The sequence below is a fragment of the Sitophilus oryzae genome, unplaced genomic scaffold (assembly GCF_002938485.1).
Source record: "Sitophilus oryzae breed Bouriz unplaced genomic scaffold, Soryzae_2.0 scaffold_1576_pilon_pilon, whole genome shotgun sequence".
Classification (NCBI taxonomy): Eukaryota; Metazoa; Arthropoda; class Insecta; order Coleoptera; family Curculionidae; genus Sitophilus; species Sitophilus oryzae.
In genome coordinates this window covers 2458113-2474284 of record NW_022146254.1, presented here as the reverse complement: position 1 = coordinate 2474284, position 16172 = coordinate 2458113, and the positions used below count along the sequence as shown (strand labels likewise).

Below are 16172 nucleotides of genomic sequence, written 5' to 3'. Positions count from 1 at the left end.
TTCCGCTTAAGATGGGCTGGTCACGTATGCAGAATGCAAGAAAACCGCATACCAAAATCTCTGCTTTACGGTGAGCTTGTAGACGGTAAGAGGAGGCCGGGTGGACAACTGAAAAGGTACAAGGACATTTTTCACGAAAACTTAAAGGGGATTAACATGCAGAATCATTAGGAAGAAGCAGTTCACAGTAGAACTCAATGGAGAAGAACTGTAAACTCAGTTAACAGCGACAACCAAAAAGTAAAGAGGCAACAAAGCAATGAGATTTTTGAATGTCCGGAGTGCGGTAGGCAAATAACATCACGTATCGGGCTTTTCAGTCACAGAAAAGCTCATGAAAGAAAACGCCTAGTGTGACCATCTTTTGATGCGTTTCAAATACTCGTCAGCGAGTAATGGCAGTATGTATACCTATGTATGTGTGTATGTAAAGATTATTTAAGAAAGGGCGACTTTCACAAATCCACTGGTGGGCCACTTTTGAGACGCACCCGGTATAAAATATACAAAAATATACTTAATATCCGTCAAAATAACATATGGCATAAGTAAATAAATCGGTTCTGGTGCAGACTTTTCAATTGAAAACCTGATTATATGCCATTTATTTATAGAGTAAATTGCTCCAAATGAATACGATAAACTACATAATTTAATATACACATTACTTTAAATATTTTGTATTTTACTTGAGTGTGTCACTAAAATATTCTACAATCTTGTAAGAAATTACGAAAACTTCAATTAAAATACTATTAAGCATATTGCATGAAACGTAATAATATTTGAAAAGAGAGAGATTATTTATAGATTTTCATTAAATAATATAATTGTGCAATTTTTGAACTAATTTTTGCTTCTGAATATCAAAGGCGCTGAAAATTTAAATTATTTCAACTGTCTAAAAAAACTTTCATTAATTAAGAACTAGCCAAATCTAAAACTGCCTTACAACCTCATTATACGACTCTCCTAATATAAATGTAATAAAAATAAAGTACTAGCTTATGTACAAAAAACAACAATTTTTATTGGAATGTCCTCAATAAAACAATGAAGTTAATGCTCTGGTTTCAGTAAAAGTCCACTTTTACCTACTATCCGGTTGTGACAACCCAACCCGTTGCTATGTTTATTGACATTTAATACTAACTGTCACAATTGTATGTACCAGTTATAAAAAGAAACAATAATTAGACGCATTAAATCAAGCTGAGATACAGTGTGTTTACATAATATTTACTGAATTTCTTTGATTAATGCAGTTTCATAAAGTTATTACAATTTATTCAAAACGGTTTATTTATTTCTAATTAAAATCACATTTACTATCCAATAGTGATTTTTTGTGTAAATAATTTATTTTTTATAAATTTATGAATAATTTTAATGACTTATTATTACTAGGGGATATAAAAATATGGGTATTTTCATAATTATCTACATATTATGCTTATTTCATTTACCAATAACATGTTATATTGATTACTGAAATATTATTATTAATTAATTACATATTACATTTTAATTTATTAGATACTAATTGACCTGACAGACATTGTCCTACCCTGAGATCCTGCCAATTCAATTCATTTAAGTTGCTAACTAAAAAACGGAAATACTTATATAACTACTAGCAGACCGGGCCATTCTGTGGCTAAGGTCAGTAATGGGCAAGTACCCAGTATATTGAAATTTGGGTAAATACCCAAGTTTTTCCATCCGGTATATACCCACAGGGTTGATAAAAGGTATATTATACCCACTATATATCCAATCATACTCACGTTTTTAATTTTAGGTATTCTAACAATTTTTTGTCAAATTAAAATTATTGAATTACTAATATCGCTATTAAAAAATAGGGGTTGATGGTAGAAGAGTAAAAATTTAGGGTTGTATGTATTTTCTAATGCCACATCATACAAGAATAAAAATAAAAAATTTTGTCCAAAAAGTAAAATTTGGGGTGTACCACCCTTATCACTTAGGGCTATAAAATATATAACAACCTATTCTCAGACTTACTGAGATATAAAAACTTACTTACTGATACTTAAAAAATTTCATTAAAATCGATCAAGCCGTTTCGGAGGAGTATGGTACCAAAAAATAAAAACAAACTATTAAAAAATAGGGGTTGATGGTAAAAGGGTGAAAATTAACGGGGGTATGTATTTTTTAATACCACATCATATAAAAATGATAAAATTTCCCCAAAAAGTAAAAAAGAATTGAGTTGGACCCCCTTATGACTTAAGGCAAAGAATATTATAGTTCTTAGGGGTACCTATATAAAATAGATAACAACCTATTTTCAGACCTACTGAATATACATATAAAATTTCATTACGCCGGCGCCGTTTCTACCGCTATTAAAAAATAAGGGTTGATGGTAGAAGGGTGAGTATTTAGAGTGGTATATATTTTTTAATGTCACATCATAAAAAATAAAAATAAAAAATGTTGTCCAAAAAGTAAAAAAAATGGAGTGGACCACCCTTATCAATTAGGGGTATAAAAAATAGATTTTTGACAACCTATTTTCAGACCTACTGAATATACATATAAAATTTCTCTGTCTGTTTTTGTTGGTTTTCTGTAAACATCTAAAATTATTTTGAAACTTTGACACAAAAATATTAAGAAATGGCGACAACGATTGAGCTCTCTTTCTACTGCTAAAATAAATTTTATGGTTGCTTCGCCAGAATTTATATCATGCAAAAAACTGTCTATTTCAGAAACGTTATGTTGCCATATTGCAAAAAATATCATCAACATAACGCAGTCATATTACAGGCTTGTTTGTAAAACTAATTATAGTTAGGCAGATTTGTTTATTACCTAGTAAATCACAGCTGACAAGCTGGTCTCCGTTGGATTAAAGCTTGATTCTCATGCATCCGTTGTCCGACAATACGATGATACGATATTAATTTTATTGGTTGAATTTAAAGACTTCAATAGGTTAACCGTTTCTAACCAATCGAAGACTTTAAATTCAACCAATAAAATTAATATCGTATCATCGTATCGTCGGACAACGGATGCATGAAAATCAAGCTTAACGCGGCAGTGTTTACGAAAAACTAACTATTTTATTTTGTAGATTTTTTTACAGTGGCGAAATACCCAAAGGACTTTTTGAGAATGTTCAAATGATTTTCGTTTAACCAACAAGATGCAATGAGAAAATCATAATATATCGCGAATGAATGAGCAAAGAATACAGGATGGTGCTTATAATAGATACAGGAGATGGCAGGATGACGGCGCAGATAAGTGTGAGTATTTTAAAGAAGAAAACTATGCAAACACATTCCCTATGCTAGTGTGACAGAATAAGACTATGGTTTTTTACGGTAAGTTAGGTATTTTTCAGAGTACCATGATATGTTAATAATTTGATATATTTGATTTGTTATATATTTATTTAATCTGATTATAATTCTACTTTTCTAATTTCCAAAATGTATTTATCTGTTAAACTTCACTGAATGGCTTCTATAGTATTAGTTTGTCCAACGAGGGGTTTCTAACAGTGGCAGTTGTGTCTGTCATTTTAATTCACAGGAAAATTATACTTTCTGTCATTTTTGGATGCCGCCTATCGAAATCATTCCTGGCTCGTTGGACATAATTCAGTAAGCTTTCAGTTTTGTCAGACTCTGATGGTATTTTCTACAATCATGACTTGAGCATAAAAAGGAAACTTGCAGTGTACCAAGCAATAATAATCCCACCATGTTATATGGAAGCGAAACCTGGGTGCCGTACCGCCGACACATGAACGAACTAAACAAGTTGCAACAGAGACATCTTAGACAACTCTTAAGAATCAAATGGTCCCATCATGTCTCAAACGTATCAGTCCTTGAAAAAGCAAGCTGCGAGAGCGCTGAAGTCATGATTACTAAATCTCGCTTAAGATGGACTGCAGATGGAATGCAAGAAAACCGCATACCAAAATCTCTGCTTTACGGTGAGCTTATAGATGGTAAGAAGAGGCCGGATGGAAAACTCAAAAGTTACAAGGATATTTTCCACGAAAACTTAAAGGAGATTAACAAGCAGAATGAGCGCGAAGAAGCAGTTCACAATAGAACGGAATGGAGAAGAATTATAAACTCAGTTAACAGCGACAACCAAAAAGAGGCAACAAAGCAATGAGATTTTTGAATGTCCGGAGTGCGGTAGACAGATAACATCACGTATTGGGCTTTTCAGTCACAGAAAAGCTCATGAAAGAAAACGCTTTGCGTAACCATCTTCTGATGCGTGTCAAATATTCTTCAGCGAGTAATGGCAGTATGTATGTATGTGTACAATAAAAGTAATTTTCTACTTTTTTGAATAGGTTGGGTTGGTAACCGTGTTTGTATTACAGTATTTTTGGAAAGAAACATTTCAGATGAAATTAAAACTTTACAATTGCTAGGAAAACGAATTATAAGACGGATTAAAATCAGAAGCAGTGTAGTCACAGAAATGACAAATATATTCGAGAATACACAAAGTGTAGTATAATTTAACATGCTAATACGATTAAATGCATACACACTTTGTCTTTTATTGCCATAAATATGTAGGTATGGTAATTTCCGACAAGCGATGTAAATAAACATGTGAGTGCATAAAGAGCTTACGTTATGTAATACTATATAAACAAATATTACTCTTGTAATATAATATTATTGTGTTAAATCCGCTATAATATTGCATTAAATTTAAAAGATACTTTTGATTTGTGTCGTTTTTTTCCTTGAAATTGATCTGTTCTGATGTTCTCTATTACATTCACAAATCCTATTATTTCATAAGGTGTAATTTTAGCTCCATTCCAGTGATATACTAATAAATACATAATAACTAATTATTTTTAACGAAATTTAAAACTAAGCAACTAAATTTGATCTTAAAACCTACTTATATGATTATTTTGAAACATTCATTTTATATATAAGGCATAAGGACACATTTTACAAATTGTACTTAATACTTGAAAATAATTGAAATGTTACGTTAATTCAATGTCAGTTTTCTGAATATTTACATTTAAATTATAATTTTTATTGTTTATGTATATCATGTTCTTCTTAGATACTTACTTTATCTTACTATACTCTAGATATATTGTATACTATAATCTACATGTATGTATATCTAACTTTCTTAACAATAAATATTAAAATTAATTTTTTACATTAAAACATGCAAAAAAAGAAATGAAATGCATTAAATCCAAAGACATTATAAAGATAGACCGAACATCTCATTCATAAATACTCGTTGGTAGTGTATCAAACATTCCAATGTGTCAAACAAGAACAGAAGAGACAGAGAAGTCTAATTCCGACCCCGGCAACTAGGAGCAGTTCGATTGTTCTAATGGCCAGTGGCGTATCGTTTTTTGGAAAGCATTTAATTTGTAAAGTAAAAGTAAATTAATTAGTAAAATTTATACTCCATATTAATATACTACATTAACACTTTTTCGTTAGATGTGTTTTGTTATAAGGTCTAATATAATAATATAATTAATATCCCACATATACCTATGTTGAAACGTTAGTATGTGGTTTTCGAAAATCGCTCCAACGTCGATTTTCAATTTAAACTTTCAGTTACTTCTATATAAACTTTCAGTTACTTTTGAATATTCACAGGGTGACTCAGGCTTCCGAAACAGTTCTATATTAGGTTTGTGGTTGGTGACATTTCTTTCAATTTTTTTTCAGAATATGGAGGCAATGGTAAAGCAAATTTTAGACATTTTTGTAAACATAGGTGGCCGGAACATATTTTCAAACTAAAGTTGTAGATTTGCCATTAAATTTCCATTCCAGAAATACCTAGGGTTGCCACCTGTCCTTTTTTGAAAAGGACAGTCCTTTTTTGGAATAATTTGTCCTTTTGACTTTTTTTTACTTAAAAAGTCATTTTTATTTTCGTATTTTCCCTGAGAAAATTACCTACAGCAAACAGAAATATTCTTTTCGTCCAAATTTAATTAGAGATGCTATAAAACTTATAAATAAATTTTTCTTGTTTAGAATAGGCAACATTATTTAGAACTTCCCGTTTAATCTGAAATGATAGTTTAGGTTTTAGTTTTACCATTTTTGATCTTAAAAAGAACTTCAAAATTAGTAATTAGTAACGATTTAGTTAGTTCGCAATCGATAGCTTCCTGTGAAGTACTGTGTAATAGTTGCTTAATCTTGTATTATTAATAACTTCCTATACCTAAAATCAATATTTAATGAGAAAATTGAAAATTGATTCATTAAAAGTATCAAACCTGTGTGCTACAGTATGGGATTTCTGTCGCATAATGAATTACGTTTGCTTCATCTACGTTACCGTAGATGGAGCTCAATGCTTGGTAGGGTATGTATAAATAAACAAAATACAAGAAGCAAAAAATTATTAAGGCCTAACCCCTACATATATGCTTATTCTCTGCATTAAGTTCATCAGACTGAAGGGAACAGCCACTGGATGACCGGTTTCGGAGATTTATCTCCATCGTCAGGCCGACTTTGCTGTAACCCTCAATTCGACAAACGAAAAGCATAAAAGCAGAAAATAGCATTTGAGTACAAAACGTACTACTATGGCGAGAGCAGCTGGTAGTAATAGGTAAAAAGCTTTTTTGGAGACCTGGGTCATTCTGTATATAGGTATGTATAAAACTAGTAGCCTAAGAATTATTTACAGTTCGTCCAATTCTAAAAAAAGGTAAACACACCGTACAAATAACTCTAGGAAGAGGTATTTGTACAGTGGTAAAAAATTGTCTAAATAAGGCCGAAGTGGCAGATATAATAAAGCAATAAAATGTAAAAAAGGTCGGGTAACACCTTTGTTTATTTGTTGAGCAAAATTCCTTCAGAATATCGTATATAATGACCAGAAATGACGCAACTTTAAGAAAAAAATGTCACTTTCTGGCTTATAATAAAATTTCAAATGCAACGTTTATATTCAAATTTGTTATGATCTACAACAGTTAGGTAGTCATTGAGACGAATTATAATTCAATTACTGGCTACTACGTTCTTGTTTTAATAGATTAATTACAAATATAATTAGAAATTATTTTGATTGTGAGAGGCTCCCTTGTGGGACGCCTATGTACAATGACGAAAACAATACCCACCTGTGAAAAGACAAATTCGGGTAATTTGAGCTTATTTTTCCACACACTTGACACTGTCGTACCATACTGAATTCGCAGATTCAAAAGTACGTTAAACAAAAACCACCGAAAAACGCTGAAAGTTCACTTTCGTCTTGATTCCGACTTCAAACACACCGCAAGCTAAACGTAGTACGCTATAACGGACCATGGGCCGTCGCGAGGGGTGGTGGGACGGACGGCCCATTTCATTCTGAAAGACTAGCAGCGACGTTGCCAATAGTTCTAGACGTTTCAGCACATTTAACAGTAAACATGTCCTTTAATAGTAACGCATATATCCTCTGGTTAATAACCATATTATTACGCATGCTTCTTTAAAAATAAACTATTAATTTAATTAAGAAATTGAGATTTATTGATATTCGGTAAAGGTTTTAAAGTCACCTTTTTCTGCAAATCAAACTGAGTAGATAGGCGCAAATTTGAGATGCGGCAATGTCGCCTTCTCTATCTCAGTTGGTTTTTACAGTACGTAGTCAACCTCCGATTGTTTGATCGGGTTAAAATGTCTAATGTGATATCTGTTCTTACTAAATCTATGATTAAATCAATTAGGCTTAGTTGCACCAATTGGTAGTTAAAATATAAATAAATAATTATCAAATTTAAATATATTTACTAGGTACCATTTTTAAATCGGTAATTATAGAAATTATAGAAAGTAGGTACCTACTAAACCCATGCATATCAAAATAGATTGAATTGTGGTTTATAACAAAAAGTATCTTCTATTTAATACAATAAAGTGATGGACGTCAAACATTTCTCGGATGATTAAATTTGAAATTAAGGCACTTAAGAGTAATTAATAAACTATAGTTTATTTTTGAATACCATCTCTTAAGTTCTCAATTTCTAATAGAGATATTCCTACAAATTTGATATTATTAATCCTTAGTTTTTTTGATATTCATTGTTTGATTGTTGTCGTAAAAAAATGTCGAAAATTAATACTCAATTTTAAAAAAAGTTATAATTTTATATAAAAAAGTATGTATATAAGTTATAATTTTTAGTAAAAGATATATATGAGTGTGACAGTGAAATTATCATCGATCACTCATTTCCAACTCGTTTCAAAGACCATTTTGTCGATCGACGCCCTGTTTTCTCGATCATATGGTATTTTAAGAAATACTTTTTAAGTCAGTTGATATTTGTTTTCAAAAGTTATTATTGTAAAGACAAAATACTTTAAAAAATGTTTATTAAACATTTCGAAATTTTTTTAAATTAAACATTTTAAATTTTGGAATAAAAAATATGCAAATAAAGAAGTAAGAAAGTAGCTACTAAGGTGCACTGTGTATCTATAATATTAAACAGAATATTTTCGTCGTTCTAGAACTTGTATATGTATCAGTTAGTGTTGCGTAAAAAACGATTTTCTTTCGACCACTTTCCTTCCGCATTTTATAATTTACATATCCCTCATCGCGACATACAAGTTTTTTAGCATTAAGATATTTCGTTTTTTCACGACTGTTGCAATTATACAGGGTTGTTCACGCTATTCGACACGGAGTATTCTAGCCAAATGATTAGATTTTTATAATAAATTGTGTGTAACATAATTCTAAATTGTGAAACTACAATTTAGAATTATTTTCAAAACGCACAGTGTCTCAAATAAATAAAAAATATCAAAGTTATATTTTTTTAAATGGAACACCCTGTATATCATTACTTTTTTTGTTTCTACGATTGAAAATGCAGTAACAATTTTAATGCTTTATTTCAGTATGTGAAATAATGTATGTGTTTAATGCTTTGTTTAAGTATATTTAAGTTTTTAAAACCAAATAGTATACTGAAGTGCTTCTATTTAATAAATATTGTGTTGTAATACTGCTACCTTATTCAGAGTGTCTAAAAAATATTCTAAATAATTTAATTGGAACATCCAGTAGGTATCCAATTTTATGACTCCATTTTTAGCTATCTCTACGGGTTTTCGTACAAAATGCATATCATTATAATTCAATATATCCAAAGAATTGACATAGAATCTTGACATTTTAGATTAATTTTAAATATTAACGTATAGTCAAAGTAACACATAGTCAAATAGCACAGATACTAATATTGTCGATATAGTTCGCTATTTCTTTATAAAATAAAAAAAATAACTATCTATTTGAAAAGAGATCCACTTAATGTGATTCCAGTATTTGAACTACAGTAATTGACAATTTGCGTTGATTACTAATTACTCCAAATACTAAAAAAAATTAACACATTTTAAATTTAGTTCGTTTTTTAACGAATGCTTATCTATAACAACACGTTCACATTCATAACTTATTAATATATTTATTTCTTATTCAAATTCACATTTATTTAGAATAATTTATTAACACAATTAAGTATGTAAATAATTAATATTTGGGCGGAAATAATGGTGGTATGTTTAATTGATATACTCCTTTACAAAGATTTAAATAGTTTTCTTTTTGTAAAGAAATGGGCTAGCAATATTATTATTTTTAGCGTCTGTACATTTTGTAAATTTGTTATCAGCAAAATAAAAACACTAAATCACCAAAATACACCAAAACACTTTTACTTTTACACTGGACGCGCGTTTCGCTAACCATGTTAGCATCATCAGCAGATGATTATAAACTTTAATTAAGAGATGTGAATTAATTAAGAGATTATAAACTTAAATAACTTAAGTTTATAATCATCTGCTGATGATGCTAACATGGTTAGCGAAACGCGCGTCCAGTGTAAAAGTAAAAGTGTTTTGGTGTATTGTGGTGATTTAGTGTTTTTATTTTGCTGTGTAACACCAAAGGTTCCAACCCTCAACTGTAATAATAAATTTGTAATTTAAAAAAAATCTAAAATATCATTATTCCATGGGTATATTGATAAATGAAGTCTAAATTCTAAGAAAATGCACTTTTTATGAAAACTTGAAGAGGTAAGTAAAAAATGGTTTTGATAGAAAAAAAATTTGATAGAAATTACATTGTTCATCTGATTCACATAAAATAATGGGGTGTTTACCATTTAAGTTAAACGAGTTATTGCCCTTTAAAGCTGGCAATTATTTGAAATTATTTTTAGACGCTCTGTATAAGGGAGTATTATTTTTATTATTGCAACACAAAATTTAATATATGTATAACTATAATTTAATAATAACAGAAAAACTTAAGTACAATATTTGGTTTTAAAAACTTAAATACGCCTAGATAAATGAAGCTTTAAAATAATTATTGCAACTGCATTTTCACAAAATCGAAAATATTTAAAAAAACGGTAAGGTTGAAGTGCGGTAAACCCATAGACTTAGAATAAAATATAGACTGAGCATCTCATTCATAAATAGCTGGAAGATGCGGACAGACAACGTCTTGTTATTGTTGTGTTATTGTTTTTGGCTCTAACGAGTGCGACACGAGCGATAGATAGGCTGTCTCCGTCGTAACGGTCGTTTCCTGACGGCTCTGCCGCCCAACGCAACACTGTCTTTTGTTTCTTCAGTGCACCTGCACTCTCCGTATCATAGGCGGGTATTTTTTTAATTTTAATGAAGCTATAATTCAATTAAAATATATCGTATTTAAACTTTTTTATATTATTAAGATTTAGGATAAAGAAAATAGTTTAATATAAAGCAAAGTTTAGGACTTAGAAAAAAAAATACGTCTAGAGTCTAAAAACGATAAAAATAATAAAGTACGTGTTATAGAAGAAATTTTAATAATCGAAATTATTTAATTTTTGAAATTGATGATAAATTATTAATTTAATAAAATATTAATTTTAGTCAAACATTTACAACTCTAATATTAATCAAAACAGGATCTATTCTATAGATATAATAGAACAGAAAGAGAAAAAACTTTATAATTGTTTAATTTTTTTTTCCGGTAAAAGTGATGTCTTATTATGTAAATTAGAAAAAACAGGAATCTGTTCCATTAAAGCAAGCTTTTAGGAAGTGAATAAAATGAAAACTACATTTATTTAACTCGTTACTGTCTTTATTATAGAGTAAGTATAATAATGGTAATGGTGACTATACTTTATTCAATGGAAATATGCACCAAATTCAAACAAATATAAAAGGCATGAGTATAAACAGTATTACTACAGTAATATTGAACATTGGTTCAAAAATATTACATTAATATAATACAATATTACTGTAGGTATTACTGTCAACGTGCAAGCTTGTTTGAAGCTTGATGTATTTGTATGCGCTTGGTACATCTTGGCGTTGGAAAATGTATAGAAAATTATTAAGAAAAACTAGTACGTAATGGGGGATATCTTGATATACAGAGTGGTCGGAATTGTATTCAGGAAACTTTGGCAGCATAATCTGCAAATAAAATCAGTAAAAAAAATAGTATAAATTTATGTCCTAAAATGCTTCGTTTCAGAGATACAGAGTGTAGAAATTTCATTTTTATTTCGCTTTTTTCCAAATAATTTATGAAGAATGTATTGATTAATTCGTTTCCAAATATCTTGAGAACTATACTTGTGGCGAGTGTCAACAAGAGACCTTATTAAGTAAAAAACGTTGGAAATGTAAATTTTTCTCAGTAGTTTTATATAGATACAGACAAAAAGTATTACTCTTCAAATAACTTAAAAAATATGTAGGTGGCGCCCCCTATTAGTAAAAGTCAAATTGACATCTAAATCTAATTTTTCATGTCAAAAAACTCCCAAACGCCAATTTTCGTCCAAATATTGACGTCACTTCAGAAATTATTTGGAAAAAAATCGAAATAAAAATGAAACTTCTACACCCTGTATCTCCGAAACGAAGCATTTTAAAAACTTACAAGTTCATTTTTTTAGAAAGCCAATGCAACATTTCTGAGTTTCAAATAAAGATAAAAAACAGTAAAACATATAATAATAATATGTAAATTATTTTCTTGGATACATACATATATGGCAAATAATAACAGATTGTTTTATTAAAGATTTACGTTTTGGTTAATTCTAAAACTATCTTCAGATTATATGTGATATTACTTAAGTGATATTACATTATAAAAGAAAAAATGAAAATTATACCTTATAATCGAAAAAAAACGGCGTCAGCGATGGCTATGAAATGAAGATCGCTGTCATTTTATATGTAAAATTATATGGAGTATGTATCGATGGTTTTTTCCAAGCCAACTGGACGCCGTTTTTTTCGATCATACGGTATTACAAATTAATAATAGATTAACAGTCGAGAAAAAAAAAGAAAAAACTCTAGGTAAGTACTGGATAAATTTTAAAATGGCATATTTATTTTATCTTTGTTTAATATAAAAAAAACGAAATATCTACCTGGTTTACATAACCCTGTATAATTTGTGAAATAATAATGGACAAAAATGCAAGCGGTAAGAAAAATATTTACAAAAAATATGTACTTGTTTACATTTCTGGACCATTGTTCGTCATTTTTGTTATCATAATGGTGACCCTATCATAAAAACGTAGTTATTTCTATACCTGATGTGAAACTATAGGGAAAAAGTAATGTTTGTAAAATATTTTAGTCTTGAAAAAAAATAAGGAATGTTTGGTATTTTAAAATGTTTGGTAGCTTGTAATTTTTTCGACTTTCTCGATTGTTTATAGTTTATAATAAGCCTTAAAAATTGTTGTTTCATAATGGAATATCATTCTGGAATTCCTGTATGTTATTTTAGATTCTAAGGATGGTTTTAGAATAAAAAGAAACACATTTTTCATAAAAAAAAGCATTAAATTAACCAATGCCCAAGAAAATAATGTGTCTACTTCTTATGTACTTAATAATGTATCTACTCGTTATATTAATAACGAGGTTAGTAAGAACCTTTACGTAAATGATAAATATAAAAAATACAGATTTTCCAGGGTTTATAATTTACTAAATTATTATCTAAATAAGCGCCTTTCTACAACGCCACTGACGCCAAAATAGTAAATTTGACTTACCTGTGGAATGTTGTTCCAGGACTTAAATAGTCCAATTTCTTACAAATTTGGCACTGACGAACCATGTTTTATAGTTTTTAAATAAAAAGTAATCAAAATAAACACTAAACCGACACTACACACTAAGAAAATCGAATCCAAAAAAATACAAAATCAAAACATCCAATAAAAACAATAAAATAGCCATGGAGAAACTGTGACAACAAGGTTTTACGACACGTGCTTTACTCTACTATGGCTCTACTACGAGAGAATAAAGAATGAACAGGCGACTTGGCGATTGATGGGTGTTGCCAAATTGTAAAGAATTTGTCATTTTTAAATAGTCTCCGACTTATAATTTAGTAGTATAGGGACTATTTAATACATCTTTCTACTATTAAACACTACTTTATTAAAATACAGTTTTAATATCTCAATATATGTGTATAACAACAAAAAAAATATTAATAATATTTTAGACGTGACAACATAGGCTGGAGGCGAAAGACTCAGACGGCCGAGGTCAGCTGCACCCAGGAGTAAACATGTTTACAAAAATTAATATTGGACCGCGCTTAAATGTAAATAGTGTAGTCTATATTTTATTCTAAGTCTATGGGTAAACCTTAATCAAATTTATCTTTATTTTAATCGTAAAAACTAAAAAAGTAATAATATACAGGGTATTCCATTTAATAAAATCCAACTTTGATATTTTTTATTTATTTGGGACCCTCTGTACGTTTTGCAAATAATTTTAAATTGTAACTCTCTTTAGTAGATTTCTAACGATCCCGTCACTTACAATTTCATGACTGTACAAAATCAACAGTGGCGTAACTATCGATGTGCCGTGTGTGCGAAGCACAGGGGCCCGGGCCCTCGGGGGGCACGGGCCGCATTTCCATATCTATCACATGGTATCTTGAATCAAGCAGAATCCTTCTGTTTCTGATGATGATATATATGAAATGGGTCAGGTTCTATACCTTAAATACCCCGATAATATTGCCTATACGATTTCTTCTCAATTACTCTCCTTCAGGCAATGTTTTCGAAATAATTTATATGAAATCAATTGCATTTTTGAACTCACTGAATTTATTTTAATTAAAAACCTTTCATCGTCTTCTAGTGTCAGCGAGATTTTAACAGCGTGTCATATTTTTCTCACCATACCTGTTTCTGTGGCCTCGGCTGAAAGATCTTTTTCCAAATTAAAGCTTGTCAAAAATTATTTAAGAAATACTATGGACGAAAAACGGTTATCAACTTTGGCAATTATTTCAATAGAAAATGAAGTTGCCCGTACAATAGACATTGGTAATATTGTGTCAACATTCGCGCATGTAAGCAAGGAAAAAAGAATTTTAACATGTTCATGTTCCTATTTACATTGTTTATTTTAATTTAGTTAGTTTTGTTGTTGTTTTTTTTTGTTTTTATTTATTTGATATTTTATATGTTTTGGGTTACATATTCTGTGTTGCAGTAATAAGTAATACTATATAAAAATTAATTTGATCATGTTGTTTCTAACCTAAAATATGAGTGCATATTACTCAGATTAGTATATGTATAAGTAATGAAATATGTAGGTCTAATAGGGGGCCCGATAAAATTTTTGCACACAGGCCCGTGAGTCTGTTGTTACGCCACTGAAAATCAAAGACATGTAGGGCTCAGAATTTTTCTCAGTTTGACTGTCTTTATAACTTTATTCCTACTACTTTCAGTAATATCAGTAATATTGTATGCCGAGTACGTACTCTGCATACGCATTAGGAATTCATCGCATCATACGCATTCGGTACAAATTCTTTAGGAACCTGATATAACACAGTCATTTTTAATATTATTAACAAAACAATATCAATATTTTAATATCCTGTTATCTACTTTACCGTCTAGTTAAAATATTTAGCAATGATTTTTATTTTTTTATTTCGGGAGACTATAATGCAATTTTATCGTCGTGTATAAAACAATATTTTTTTCCATAGCGAGTTACGTTTTAAAAATTATTCAAAAATTATTATTTCAATGAATTTATTACGAGTAGAAAAAATATTGTGCTGGGTTGGCGTTGGTTTCTATGTAATTTGACAAATAAATAAAGCTGTCTCTTTAGTTGTCAGTTTTGAGTCAATATTTTTTAATTCTCTTTCGTGGCGATTGCTGATTGAATTGGAAACAGAAATGGCTCAAAACGAAATAAGTAAATTACCAACAGATATTCAGGCTGAGGCGACAAACGCCATATCCAAACTACTTCCATTTAAATCCCGAATAACTTATGAAAAGGAATACAAAAATTTTCAAAAATAGAAGCAATTAAAAAACGTGCGAGAGGAAATAAAGTTTTTAACCTATCCTCGCTGTTAAAGTATTATTTAATCTACCCTTGCGGTTAAAGTACTATTTTATCTACTATTTTTGATAGATATAAGGTGATATAAAGCAATTTTAAAAGTTGCTATGGAAAATATATATTGATATATAATTTTATTAATAATTACTTTATAATTATATTGTATAACTTTGGTGATAAATTACAAGTGAAACGTATACTTACAGCTAAACAAATCCAAATTTAAAACAGAACCAAATTCACTGCTAAAAGAATTCATATATATTAAATCTGTTTTTGAATTTTTTATTTTTATTTATATAACTTTTTGGTTTATGGTCGCAAAGTATCAAGTTTTCTCGATAGGTTGGGCCTTCTTTACTACTCTTACTACTTCTTTACTTAAAACTATCGAATTCCATCGATACCGGAAATTGCCCAATATCCCTCGAATGGGTGAACAGAAACGTGTATTTAACGGAAATAAATCTATTCGATTTCATACCTATAAGTATTTAAAAAATAAACGATTGAAGGTGAACTTGTTATGTATTAACCTACTTCATATGCTATAACTTACCTCTTTGTTTCATTTTTTTTGTAACAGACGTAACAATAGATTGTTTTGTTCCATTCAGAAGCTTATACTACAGTAACAATTAAGATTTACTATTTATTTCA

The 16172-nt window shown here is 29.7% G+C and overlaps 1 long non-coding RNA gene across 1 annotated transcript; it reads right to left on the bottom strand.

Annotated features, from left to right (window-relative positions):
* Positions 1 to 11187: 11187 nt before the first annotated feature.
* Positions 11188 to 13756, bottom strand: LOC115879380. Its single transcript, XR_004049703.1, has 2 exons — positions 13160 to 13756; positions 11188 to 11546 (listed from the first exon to the last, which is right to left on the bottom strand). It is a non-coding gene; the product is annotated as an uncharacterized LOC115879380 (long non-coding RNA).
* Positions 13757 to 16172: the final 2416 nt, after the last annotated feature.